Raw genomic sequence first — 13,306 nt, 5'->3', positions numbered from 1 at the left:
GCTGAAACTGGTTTAAGATAAACCTGGATGAATGTAGTATCAGACTGAACTGGTTTGGGTCAAACTGGTTTATGAAACTTCTGTCCCAGACCCTTTCCTGGTTCAAGTTAATTCACAGTCTCCCAGCATTCCAGCATGTTCTGCAGCCCTGGGCTCGGCTGTGCTGTCTGCTCCCACAAAAGTGGGGAGGGGGACAAGCCCGGCTGGGGATGCAGCCTAGTCTACAGTGGGGGCAAACTCCGGCTGGGGTCTGGGGCCAACAGGGGTTAAACACCACCTCCCCAGCTCAAACTTACTGCTGGCTGCGGCTCTGGACTACACATTCCAAAGGCACCTGGAGGCACGAAGAGGAAGTTATGAGCAACCCTGCAGAGTCCTGCTGCTGTAATCCTGGACTGCGAACCCCAGAGACCTCAGGGGGAACAGGAACAGGAAACAAACACACAGCCCAGAGAGCCGTGCTCCAGCACCCCAGGTTTCTGGCCTGAACAACTGCAGGCAAGTGGCTGCATTTCCTGAATCAAAGGTCTGTTCACTTCCGTTTCAATTTAATCTGTGCAGTTTAGACTAACCTGCAAAAACTGAAATCGATTCAGCCTCAGACTTTTTGACTGTCTGTACCTAGTCTCAGTGATTACTCTACAGGAGTCCCCACATGAGTAAAGCCTAAGGCCTAGGGATGTTTAATAATAGAGGATGTCTACAAAAGGAGCCCCGATAAGAGCAGCTGAGTCAGCAGAAATGATGACTGGGCTGTATGAAAAGAAAAAGAAGAAGCCCAGGCTAAATAACCTACAAAAGGAGTAATCCAGCAGGTACAGCCCAGGGCCTCTGAGAACAGTAGCACAGAGGGTTACCACAGCAGGTAGCAACAAAATAAATCTAAGATAAATTGATGGCAGGCAAAGTTAGTCAACCAAATTGCAGATTTGATTCTGAACAGGCTGGAGTCCTTGAAAGGAGCATCTGGAGCGGGGCCCTGCAGATTCAGAGCAGGGCCATGGGGCTGCTCTGCATACTGCCTGCATGCCTTTCCATGCTATGAAGCAGCAGATGGCCAGCTCTGTGCTGGATAAAAATGCACCCCAGTCACCCCTCACATCCACGATACCTCCCAAGCACAGAAACGGAGGGCTGGAAAGGTCTTCCTGGCTCAACAAGTCCAGTCTCTAGCTACCGCAGACAAAGGCATCACATAATCCCTTTATAAGCTCATCGTAAAAGGCCAAAAAACTGGCCGAATGCACCAGGGTCAGTTAGGAGCTTGGACCCCCCTCCCCAGCAAGGAACTAGGAAAAGACACATTCACAAAGGAGAAGAAACAGAGAATTTCCCTGCCTTTGCTGGACTTGACCTCACTCTCTGGAGGCTGCTGAACCAGCCTGACTCCAAGGCCGTTTATTCTTGGCTCATACAGCTTCTTTTATTAAAAGACAAATAAAACCGTTCACTTCAAGACAACTGCAACTTTCTCCCCTCCTGGCATAAGCAGGCTGCAGCTCCTGTCCTGTGCAGTTCACCAAGCTCTTGAAGCATATGAAAACTGCCCTTTCTCTGCAGGCATCTACTGACGGGTCCATAGTTGGCCTCATCCTGAAGGACCAACTCATGAGCAGAATTCAAACAAGGTAAAATGAGTCACAGCTCAGACCCCTGTCCAGCCTTCAGCTTAATGCACAAAAGGAACTAAAAGCAGACCACAAAAAAAACTAGTAATAATAATAATAATAATAATAAATAAAAATAAATAAAAATCAAGCTGGCTTCTGTGCTCCAGGTTTCAATGCCCCAGGGCTACTCTCCGAGCCTCATATCTCTTCCCAGCGAGGTTAACGAGCCACCCCCAGTCCGTGGATCAGCAAAACGCACACTCAGCATTTTCCAGCAGGGCCAAGTGTCTGCTTGAAACGCTCTGGGATTTCAAGGAACCACCGCCAGCTGTCACATCTGCACTACGAGTCTCGCGCCCCCCTTTTTTTTTTAGCGTTCTCTTAAGCCTTCTGGCATCATGCGATTGCCTAAAAATACTTTACACCCCCGGCAATGCTTTTTTAGAGCTTCTAGCCCTAACAGTTACGGGGGGGGCGGAAAAACACTTAAAAAGAGACATGCGTGCATGTTAAAGGTTCAAAAAGTTAATTCAGCGAGCCAAATCGTATGTTTTAAATGTCCGGATTTTGGAGGCCTGTTTATGATGTATTAGTTAGTGAGGCCTGGGATTTTTCAACATGAAGGAACCCGAATTCCAGTTCACGATTTCTGTCCTTCCCTTCCCCTCCCCTGCCATGCTGCTCCCTGTGGTTCATAAAACTAAATGAATCAATTCCATTTTGGCTTCCAAGCTATTTCGCTTCGTTTTCTGGCTCTCACGTCCCAGCATGGAGCTGCGACATAGAAGCCGCATATCTTGCAAGGGTTTGCTAGCAGCAAACAAACAGAACCACTTGATTTTAGTGGGGGGGGGGGGGTGGATGGGGGGGGGGGAAGGGAGGTTTTGCTGAAATTAAAAACTTTATGAAAACAGTTCCATTACCACCGGTTTAATGATTTCTCTCTCTCGTTAAATGCCAAATGTTGGGTCTAAAGCACATGAGAATATGCTATTAATTCCAGTGGTGACAGGACAGATATTTCTTAAAGTGTTTTCCAGTTACTTTTGTTTGATTAGGGAAAGTACAATAAAATTAAAAAACCAAAATCAATTCATGGAGTCCATTAACAGGTTCAGCCTATCAAGGAGTGAAAACATTTTTTTCCCTTCGTTTCACCCGTTCAGGGCTATTCCTTTTTAATGGAACGCTCACAAGCCTGACACATTTAAATGTGCTTTCAAAAATATAAAGTCCCTTTTTTCCTTTTCATTTTGGCTGTTTGGGAGAAATGATTTGAGCTCTGACTCATGTCAGTATTTTGACAGGAGGTGTTTTAATTGAACAACTGGTGAGATCTGGACTATTTCTATCCAATTTGTCCCAGATCATCGCATTGACCCACAGTTTAAATCATTTTTTCCCCCTCACCTGAACTTGCTGCATTTAAAACAATTCTGGGCAGATGCACGGAAAACGCCGAGCAGTTTGGAGCCAGGAGGAAGCAGTAACGGCATCGCCGTGTTTTCCCGAGGAATAAAGAGTTGAAGTGGCTTGCTCAAGGTCACCTCTGACGTCTGAGATGGGGGTTGTACCCGGGGCCTCTGAACCCCGGCGGGGTACCTTAAAGAAGACCGCCCTTCTTGTAAGGTCTTGTAAGGACTGAAACGAGACCACCCTTCTTGTAAGGACTGACCCCTGCGACTCCCAGGGGTGGTGGCATGGGGGAGAGAAGTGGGCGCTGCCGTCTGACATCCGTGTGCTCCTTAATCAGCTTCACCACTCCTAACCCCAAGAAGATGCGTGCCCTCTCCTCCTCCCTTTGCAAAGCCAATCTGCTGGAGTGCAATGAGCACAGGTGGGCACCTGGGCTTGAAGCCCCCTCACTGCTTAAGACCTCTTAAATGTTCAGCTGCATGTGGCATCCATGCTCTCTTCCTGTGGCACAGGGTCACTTGCGGGGTTATTAAAGCTCCTAAGTTTGCCAGGAGGTGCTTTGCGGCTGGGAAAAGCTAGAGCGGGCTTTTTTTATGGGCCCTTTTGGAAGAAAGCGTTATTGCACGGTGATCGGTCATCTCAGGGGACCAGATGCAATGACCCCTCCCCTCCCATGTCCCCGATTCCCTTCCAGCATCCCCAAAACAAGCCTCCTTATGTCTCGCAGCAGCCACCACCTTTCATCTTTGCCCAGCTCCCTCCCTCACAACCCATGCCATCTGTCAGGACCTTTGCCTTTCAACTTTTTCCAATTGCATCTACAAGCTCCTTTGGCCACCACTCTCAGCTCGTCAAGCGTCCCTTGGCTTCTCCTGTCGCCACTCTTATCTCCCAGAGCCAGCCTCTTCGTTTCCTCAGGCATGTCACCGCGGCCTCAGGAGGGACCGGACCTTTCAAACGGGTTCCCGCAGGATCCGCGCGGCATCCAGATAAAATGCGACATCTGCAGTAAGCAGATTATGTAAGAAGAGAGTTGCAGGACTGGTACCTGTCCATCTGGAGCTGGTGAAACCTAACAGCAATCAACATGAGAAATACTGAGCGTACGCAGCACTTTTCCGCCGAAGATCTCAGAGTTGAACGAGCCCAGAAACAAAAGTGCAGTTTCAGGGAGTGGCTTGCCCAAAATGACACAAGTCTTTAGCGCAGGTCAGGATTAAAAAGCAGGTTGCCTGCCCTGCGTTCAGTTTCTGAGGATGAGAACAGTGTCCTCCAAGCCTTCGCTGAATGACCAGCAGGAGTATCGGGCGACCGGCATCGGATGGCACTCAACATCATACTTTGCTCTCCCTGTCAACCTCCGTTTCAAGCGGTCAGTGCTGTGAACAGTACCAGAAATCTCACGCACAACACAGCGCCTGCTAAACCGGGGCTGAAAAACCCGGCGCTAGACATTGCTGCTACTCAGGGTCAACAAAACTGAAGAGAGTCCACCCTGAGTCAGAGCAAGGTCGCCACGTGTCGGCATTGGCGAATTAGCATTTTTCTCCGAAAAAGCCAGACAAAACAGAATCCCAGTTCTACTTGTACCGAGTAAATACACCGATTTCAGATGGAAATAGGATTTTTGCATGCAGTGATGCCTCTTTAACATAATGGCTTTCTTTTGTCAGAGAGGATGTAACAATCCTAATTGCATTAAAAAACCTGTTGACTAGCACGCTGAAAGGTGCACTGGTCCTCGGGTGTCTTTCTGCTCTATTAGAAATTATGCCAGCACCACTGAGGCAGAGAGATCTCTTAGATATTTTGGTTGTCATTTGCAAAAAGAGATGCACCTATTCCTATGGCATTTCAGTGGGATTCAGGCACTTTGGATAAAAAATAATCTCGCTCCTGGGTCCAGCCTACTCTGAAACCTATTTAGATTTTATGGGCCCAAATGTGCCAGAGAAGAAATGTGATCAGAAACAATCCTTAACTCCAAGCATTACTTATAAGTAACAGAGATCAAGCATGGAGTTGTTTCCGTCCAGGATTTCGGATGACCTTGTAGAGCACAGCGGCATCGCCAAAGCCAATCAATGGGCTTATTTCCCTTTAAATCACTACCACCCACCTAGACTATGTTGACATATTCCACAGCTTTTTCCATTTTTTCTGGCCATCTTGATAATAAACAAGGAGTGATGTCATCCAAAGCAATCATTCCATCACGGTGACATAAAAAAAGAAAGAAATATAACAGCAGAGATGTAACGGAGGCCCAATACATTACCTCGGTGCATTTTTTTCCAGAAATATGGTTAGAGCACTTCCAGCGGACAGCTTGCGTGCGCGCTTCACGTTAAAAAAAAAGGTTCATTAGCACTGACGTCGTGCCCCGTGAATAATAATGTAATTCTTCTATCTGCAGCCAGCGGGGAATTTTTCTGACAATACAGATACCACCGGCTGGGCAGCGATAAATGTGTTCGTTATGGGAACAGGGGATCTCAGAGTCACTTCGATGCTGTGGGACATGGTGTGCAACTGCGAGGTGGTCCTTCTTTAAGGAACTATCATGTCCCATTGAAGTCAACGGGAGTTTTGCAAGGCTGTGGCCCTAAGTCAATGCAGAACCACTGGTGTAACGTTACACACCGAGGTGCTGGAGCATCTTCCAGATGACTGAAAACCAATGGCCCGGGAAGACCTCAAACTCCAAGAATAGGGGAGTCAAACCTAATATTCTGCTCCAATTGCTGTATAATTAACTCTGACTACCTATATTCCTTAATTGCATTCATTTGGTATATTCTTCATCCGTTGATCTGAATTAGCGGGTGGGACTGAATGCTATTAACAGACATTGCGCTTCATCCTAGAGGTAGTAGCACTTCACTGATAAGCTGACTCATGCCTGGGTATCTCCGGTGATGCATTTGGGGATCCTTAAAGGTATTCTGTACATTCAAAATTATTGATTAAGCCTAGAAAGGTTTTGTTTTTTGAGCAAGGACTAACTAAAAACCTTTTGCCTTTTAGGTTATAATAGCTGCACTAAGGTTTTCAAATTCATCGATATTCTATAAGCGCCTTTTTTAATTAACCACCTCTCGATTATTTGACTTCTCCTGACACACGCAGAGAACTGACAACCAAAGCCTTGCTGGAGCTATCATCACCCGCCATCGAAACTGCTGTACCGCAACTGTTTTGGCTTAATGAGCCTTCGTTAGGCAATCTAAGCTTTGTGCGTTTTTTCACTGCAAATTCTGATTAAAAATAAAGTGCCACCTGAAATTCAGGCTATTATGTCGGAAATGGAAAGATTCTCCAAAACCTGACCTGAATCAGGAATATGCTATTCTAGCCCTACGTTTGGCATTGTCAAGGCATTTCTTGGTCCCGCATTTCAAGGGGATCTTTTGCGTGTAATGAGTTGGCCTTCCTTGTGCGGGCACGCACTGAAATCTCTAGGTTGCCCGTCTTTGCGGCTCGGTTATCCAATCACATGTCACAAACTAACTTGATCAGACAGTTCAAGGTCTTTCAGGGTTTCAAGACTGAAATCTGGAGGAAAGGTGTGTTCACAGGCAGACAGAGAAAGAGTTTCTTGGCTTGCTTATTTCTGCTCTGATTTTACAGCATTTCTCTTCATTATCTCCGATACTCTCCACTCACTGCGCTGTGACTTTCTTCAGAGGACAGATGCAAATGCAGAGGGGCTCTTCAAGAAGAACGGCACAAACTATATTAGCTTAAAAACCTGCCTGCCAATCACGGTAGCCTGGATTCCTAAGTAATAAAATCTCCTTTCAAAATGATGTGATCAAAAATGACATTAGAAAGAAGGAGGTTGGGGGGGGAGGGGAGGGGGGGAAAAAAAGGGAGTTGTCATGGCAACAGCAATCCCGGTCCAGCACTCAAAGATTATTAGACTAAATAAAATAAATGTTTTCTAATTAAATTCCGAAAAGATGGCATTTATCATAAGGTGACCATTTAACATCTTGCTGCAGAAATACCTCACTCTTACACAGGAAGGATTTACTTCCAGCCTGGCTCTGATCTAACTGAAATGTTTAAATCCTCTTTTAATTGGACAAAGTCGGGCGGGGGGTGGTTCATAAGCGATTAGGGCAGAAGGCAGGAATGACTCACAAAGTTGGTGCCTCCTCAGTTTCCCACAGGTTGAGGAAATCTCACCTTCGTTTGTCTTCTCATTTATATAACACTGTTGTTCTGCCACTCTCCTCTCAATTTAGAGCAATACTTCCATTTAAAACAATACTAGGCCTACTATTTAAAACAGCACTATGGCCAATATTGTGAACCCCTGGCTCAAGTCAATGGCAAAACTCTCGTGGAGTTCACTCCTGTTGACCTTCAGTCCTGTTTCTGACTTTTATAAAAGTCACGTGTCAGCTGGAGTGATCGGGGCTGGTCGTTATCGAGCCCAAAGCAGAGATATTGCAGGAAAAATCAGTCTTATTGGACCCCATGCTTTACTCCTTGGATGCCCAGAGGTGCCTGCAATACCAGTGAAGCAGCAAGTCCATGGGAGCTGACGATGCAAAGAAAGCAGATCCCAGACCTGCTCAAGTCCCATCAGTCTTGGGCTAGTGAAGCACTTGGCAAAAAAAAAACTGTTGAGGATTTTAAAAGGGAAATGCAGAAAATCATCCAGAAGTCATGGCTTTGGGGGATTTTCCCTAGAAGCACTCGGACTGGGCCCTCGTCCTGTTAATCTGGAGTAACTCCTTTTGTCCAGATTGGTGGTTGGTCCCCCACCAGACACGGTGGCCGCATCCGGATGAGCGAAGACATGCAGTATGTGGCACTGCAGATGTGTCTGCGGCGCTACACACTGCACATGCAGGTGTGCCCTGCACTGCTACCTTGCAGCGTGGGGGTTTTGGGGATTTTTTTTTTTTTTTTTTTTACTTTGGGAGATCCCACGGTGAAAAAAACCCATGCCAAAAAAAAAGAGGGGCAGTGCATGTGGCACCGGAGCCTGGCCAGACAGGTTCCTGACTGCAGGAGCGCCACGGCGGCAGCTCCTGGAGGCCTCCAGGACCCCCGGGTAAGGCTGCTGAGTCCACCCTGAAGTCATGCAACCATGATGCCAACTGCCTTGACTCCACCTCCAGGGAGAGGCTAGTTTAGGGCTGGCGAACACAGATCCTGGAACGAAGAGTTCTGGCTGTGAAAGGATAATATCAGGGGATATATCCAGCCCCTCTTCCCGGACCCCTCCGTCAACAGGTCTCTCCGCTAGGCTCCTTGCAAGCAGTTTATAAAGCTGGCGTCCTCCGAAACGAACGGTGCAGCGTGAGCCACCATGGCATCCCTGCGTCCTTGAGCACAAATCCAGTCCATCAGCAGCAACTGAGTTGCTCTGGATGGATGCATCCTTCTGACACGCGCATCTTTAAAGGAACTCCTTATCCGCAGAGCAACATAGCAGCAGGTTCCTTGTTGGAAGAAGAAACAGGCATTTATCAGACTTAGTTACCGAACAGGTGAGAGATGGGGGGGGGGAAAAAAAAAAAAAAATCTCATCAGCCTATTGGTAAAGGTGTAAGACACTTTGGTGCAGGTGGGTGCCCCAGCCATAATGCTGGCATACGGATTACTGCTGCAGAAAGACGGGCAGCTGAGAAAAGGAAGGGGAGGAGATGATGGTGATGCATCTTTTATGCTTGGAAGTGGGACCTCTTGAGATAAACAGTCTAAATTAAGAATCAGGACATTCCCGGCTCCCAAGTGAACGCGCGGGTTTCAAACGAGCCCCTGGTAAAAGCCAAGACGTCTAGTGGAGAAGAACGCTGTTGATCAAAGCACGTTACAACCACTCCAGAGTTTGCCTTTAAAACCATTCGGGGCCTTGCCAGCCATTGCTCCGCTGGTCTGAAAAGAGCCAAGCTAAATGACCCACCTCAAGGCCCAACTTGCTCTGGGAAAGCCACACGATTGCTGCGTTGCTTCGAAGTCTACTTAAACGTGTACAAACCATGCTGGAAAGTGCCTAGGGGGGAGTCAGAAAACCAGCGTTGGATGAAATATTTATCAGGCAGACACACACCCGCACGCACGCAAAAAAAGAAATAACCCAGACAAGTTTTGTAATGGACTGAGTCACACGGTGTGGCTCCAAGGAACAACAAAAATGTAACCGTAAGCGAGGGAATTGAACAAGAGGGACTAGAAAAGCAGATGGAGAGCTGGCCACCAGCAACACAACCCATCCGTTAAAAATATGCAGCTGTCATTGCCTGTGCTTGAGAGCGGGTGGAAACTTTGAGGGACAAGTCAGACGGGGCATCACACATGCGTCTCTCTTTGAACCCAGGTGCTTTTTTCTGGGGAAACTTCTGACAGATTATCTCTTCCATGTACTGTGTTCATTAGGGACATTAGAGCAGATGAGATGACTCCTGCAACAACCTGTCATCTGTTTAACAATGAGACTGGATTTGTTGCGTTGATACTTAGAAGAATAGACACGTGGGTGGTGATATTTTCAAGGATCGATGCGAGAACGCCGCCTTGCATCAGCTGGGCAGGGCAGAAAGCTGCACGGACTTGGGACAAGAGTGGAAAGGGAAAAATATCCATCTATCAATCTAGACATACATATATCCCCAGCAACACCTGTGTGGTCCAGGTCTATATCTATAGATATATATTTATCTGTCTAGACATATCTATATCTATAGCTAGGCAGATAGATCTATCTATATCTAGATATATCTCCACAGCACCTATGTCCAGGTCTATATCTATATGTAGAGAGAGAGAGAGAGAGAGAGAGAGAGAGAGAGAGAGTGTGTGTGTACATATGTATACACACACACACCACACACACAGAGAGCAACTTGTGTGGTCCCTGTAGCTACAAAAAGAAAAACCCTGTTTCATCCATACATAGATGTTCCTAGATAGATAGACAGACAGATGAACGAACATCTATCTATGGACGGAACAGGATTTTTCCTCTTGTATCTACAGGGACCGCCCAGGTGCTGCTGTAGATAGATAGATAGATAGATAGATAGATTCAATCAATCTATCGGTTTATGCGTGTGTGCATCTCTCTCTCTTGCTCCCTCTCTCTAGATACACACACACACACACACACACACACACACATATATACATACATACACATACACACACACACACACACACATCCACAGCAACACCTGGGTGGTCCCTGTAGATACAAGAAGAAAAATCCTGTTCCATCTATTAGGCATCTACCCGGCACTTTGGCGTCAGTGTAATTCCATTCCACCAGGCTCCACGCCCCGGAAACCATTCAAATGTAATAAAAACCTTTGCCTGTCTGTCCGTAACGCTTTATTCGCACTCCGATTGGTTGTCTCGGCAGCCAATCACAATGCTGACTGAAACAACCACAGTGCTCTGCACAGACAGATGCACACAGTGCGGCACTGCCACGACAGCAGGGATGGAGAAGCCAGAGCAAGGGGGGGAGGCCAGAGGTGCTGGCCTCGACCCTACTCCACCCCCTCGGCTCCGCTCTTTGGAGGCATAGGCGGATGGTAGGGATGGACTGGGATGGTGCTGGCCTGCCCCTCCCCACCCCAGCTCTGCTCCTTGGAGATGGCAGCACGACACTGGCCTCCCCCCCGCAGCTCTGACTTCGCCGTCGCTGAGCCCCGACAAAATCCAGTAGGGAGGGGGAGGCGGTGGGGAGAAGGGGAGGAAGGGAGTGCGGGGGAGAGGGGTCACAGTGGCAGTGCCCACCACCGCTGGACCCTGAGAACAGCTGGCACGGAGGGAGGGGAGCCAGGGGGAGGGCGCCGCACATGGCCAGATGCGCAGTGGTAGCAGCGTGGGGTGCTGGGTGGCAGCTGTGGCCACCACGTGCAAGCTTCATTCTTGACAGGCAATTGGCTAGTTTAAACACAGAAGGTAGATGGGTCCTTTCCTTTTTTTTTGGAATTGAGTCTTAAGGTGAAGAAGGCGTGTTACAAAAGCGGATGTAGCAATGGCTTTTCAGGTGTTCAAGCAGGTGGGGTTAACTTGCCACTTACATGCTTAATAGGTGGACTAGCTCAAGGTGATGTCACTAATAGGTGGACTAGCTCAAGGTGATGTCACTAAGCTCAATAAACCTACACTGTCCCAGGAGCTCTTACAACTGGCACTGGTTAAAGCCAAGGGACGTTTTGGCTTCCCCACTGTGGCTGGGCATGGCATACACATGCAGGATCTGGACCTGAGAAAAGAGCGTCCTTCATCCTTCGGGATAGTCAAGCAACAGGACATGTCAACTCTTGGGACTTCCCAAGGGGAAGCTCAGCCTCTGGCAGGATTAGGCCCATCCAGACCTGCCACAATGCTCCTCCAATTTGCTTAGGGACACATTCTCCAAAGTGCTCAGCCCCCACGGCCGCACTGAAATCAGCGGGAGAAGCATGACCCAGGCATTCACATGACATCTTGCACGCGTCATAATAATGAGGGTTCAAAACCGCAGCCTGTCCTGCCTGGATGGTGGTTGTAGCTGGATCCAAAAGAGGATGTCCCAGGCACCGAAATGCAAAGTGTTTTTTACCAGAGCTGCTCTGGTCTCCTGCCACCTTGCATTATCTGTGCAGCTTGTGATGAGGCACACGGGTACCGTAGGCAGGCTCTTGTCCGCTTCATTCACAGGAACCTGGAAAGACTCTGAGCGAGGACGCGGTCCTTTTGGTCTCATGGCTGTCGACCGAAGGCAAGGGAAGCCTGCCAGTTCCTCGCAGGGCTTGAGATTTTCTTTTATTGTTATAATTGCCATATTTGAGCTGGCACTGTAATGATTTCATGCTGCTGAGAGCCCCACTCTTTTTCAGATAAAAATATTAAAAGCCGCATTCAACTCGCAGCTTGTAATATTCCGTTCACTTTATTAACGAGATCCACAGGACCTGCTTTGCTTCAGTTTATTCATCTGGAAGATGGGTATAATAATTCATGCCTACTTCACAGCTATCATCTGGGCTAAATGAATTATTAATCATTTTACAAGGCATCATTAGCCACGCTCTTTCATACCTGGGAGTACACACACAGCCCTGGGTTTTTCACCGTCAGCATTAATGCCCGATAGCTTAAATCTGCAAACTGGAAGATCAGCGACCCTGTGAGAACTGCTCTCCTACCCCAGCTTTATTATAGCTGAAAGCCTGGATTGCAGAACTGGGATTCTGGGCTCTTCCGATCTCGGCCTCTCCTTTGCTGCACGGTTGAGGGTAAAAACTGTATAACCTTTCTGGGCTTCAGCTGATGCACCTGCATGGCACAAGATTTGATTTATTATAGTCTGTAAAGGGGTACCAAAAAAAAAAAAAAAAAAGCTGTGTGCAAGAGAAACTATAGGAGCATAGAAATATTATCAGACCAAAAATCCATGGTTGGAAGCAACTTGGCTTTAACAGATGAGTCAACGGTGCCTAGTGAACGAGTATACACGCTGATGGATTTCACTGTATGGAACAGCAGCAGCTCTTAAGTGTTTAGGCCTTCTGCTTCTCCCCGTGCAGACAATTTATAGACAATGCTGATGGCTGGAATGTAGCTGGCGGGGTATAGATAAACTGCCAGCCCTCGAAGAAACTAATCATCTATTATACACCCTTCCGCTGCTTGCCAGGGAGAGACTACACTTGGGCGAGACTTCTTCCCTATCATATTGCTCATGCAAGCACACAAAAAAGGCTGCTTTACTGTCTCATTATTGGGCATTGTTCGATCAGCTCAACTTCCCTCTAAGTGACCCGTCTGGAAACAGTGGGCGCGTCTACATGAGACGTTAAATACGCAGTAGACTAATTCTATTGCACATTAGTGCGTCACAACAAAAGCCGTGCTAATGCGCGGTAGAATTAATGTACTGCGCATTAGCGTCGCTCAAAAGGCATGCGCCGGCACTACTGTGAGCAGCGCCGGTTACTGCACACAGAGTTATGTTATTACAGGTACTAAACTTAATGCGCAGTAACTACATTAATGCGTGTGTAGACGTGTCCAGTGATATTCAACTCTGGAACCTCCTGGTTTACATTATCCTGTTAAGGGAAATGAACATTTACTATAGCTACTTGGGTTTTTTGCTCTGTAGAAGATTTTGCCCTGAAAACCAACAAGTTCTTAACTAAAAATAATGAGGGTTTTTTTCCATTTAACGAAGACATAATTTTCAGGAGAAAAACTATTTTTAGATGGAAAAGTTCTGTCTGGCCTAAAACTGACCACCCTAAAAAATCCAGTGAATCTGAACTCAG

General features: G+C 47.4%; 1 protein-coding gene across 1 annotated transcript in view; it reads right to left on the bottom strand.

Moving 5' to 3' along the window:
* CACNA1H (calcium voltage-gated channel subunit alpha1 H) overlaps positions 1 to 13,306 on the bottom strand; it is a 398,447-nt gene that overhangs the window by 345,442 nt on the left and 39,699 nt on the right. The gene's annotated exons all lie outside the window — the stretch shown is intronic.

The sequence above is a fragment of the Crocodylus porosus genome, unplaced genomic scaffold (assembly GCF_001723895.1).
Source record: "Crocodylus porosus isolate Cpor-Errol unplaced genomic scaffold, CroPor_comp1, whole genome shotgun sequence".
In the NCBI taxonomy this organism is placed as follows: domain Eukaryota; kingdom Metazoa; phylum Chordata; order Crocodylia; family Crocodylidae; genus Crocodylus; species Crocodylus porosus.
The sequence above is the reverse complement of the archived record's forward strand: the minus strand, read 5'-3'. Positions and strand labels throughout refer to the sequence as shown.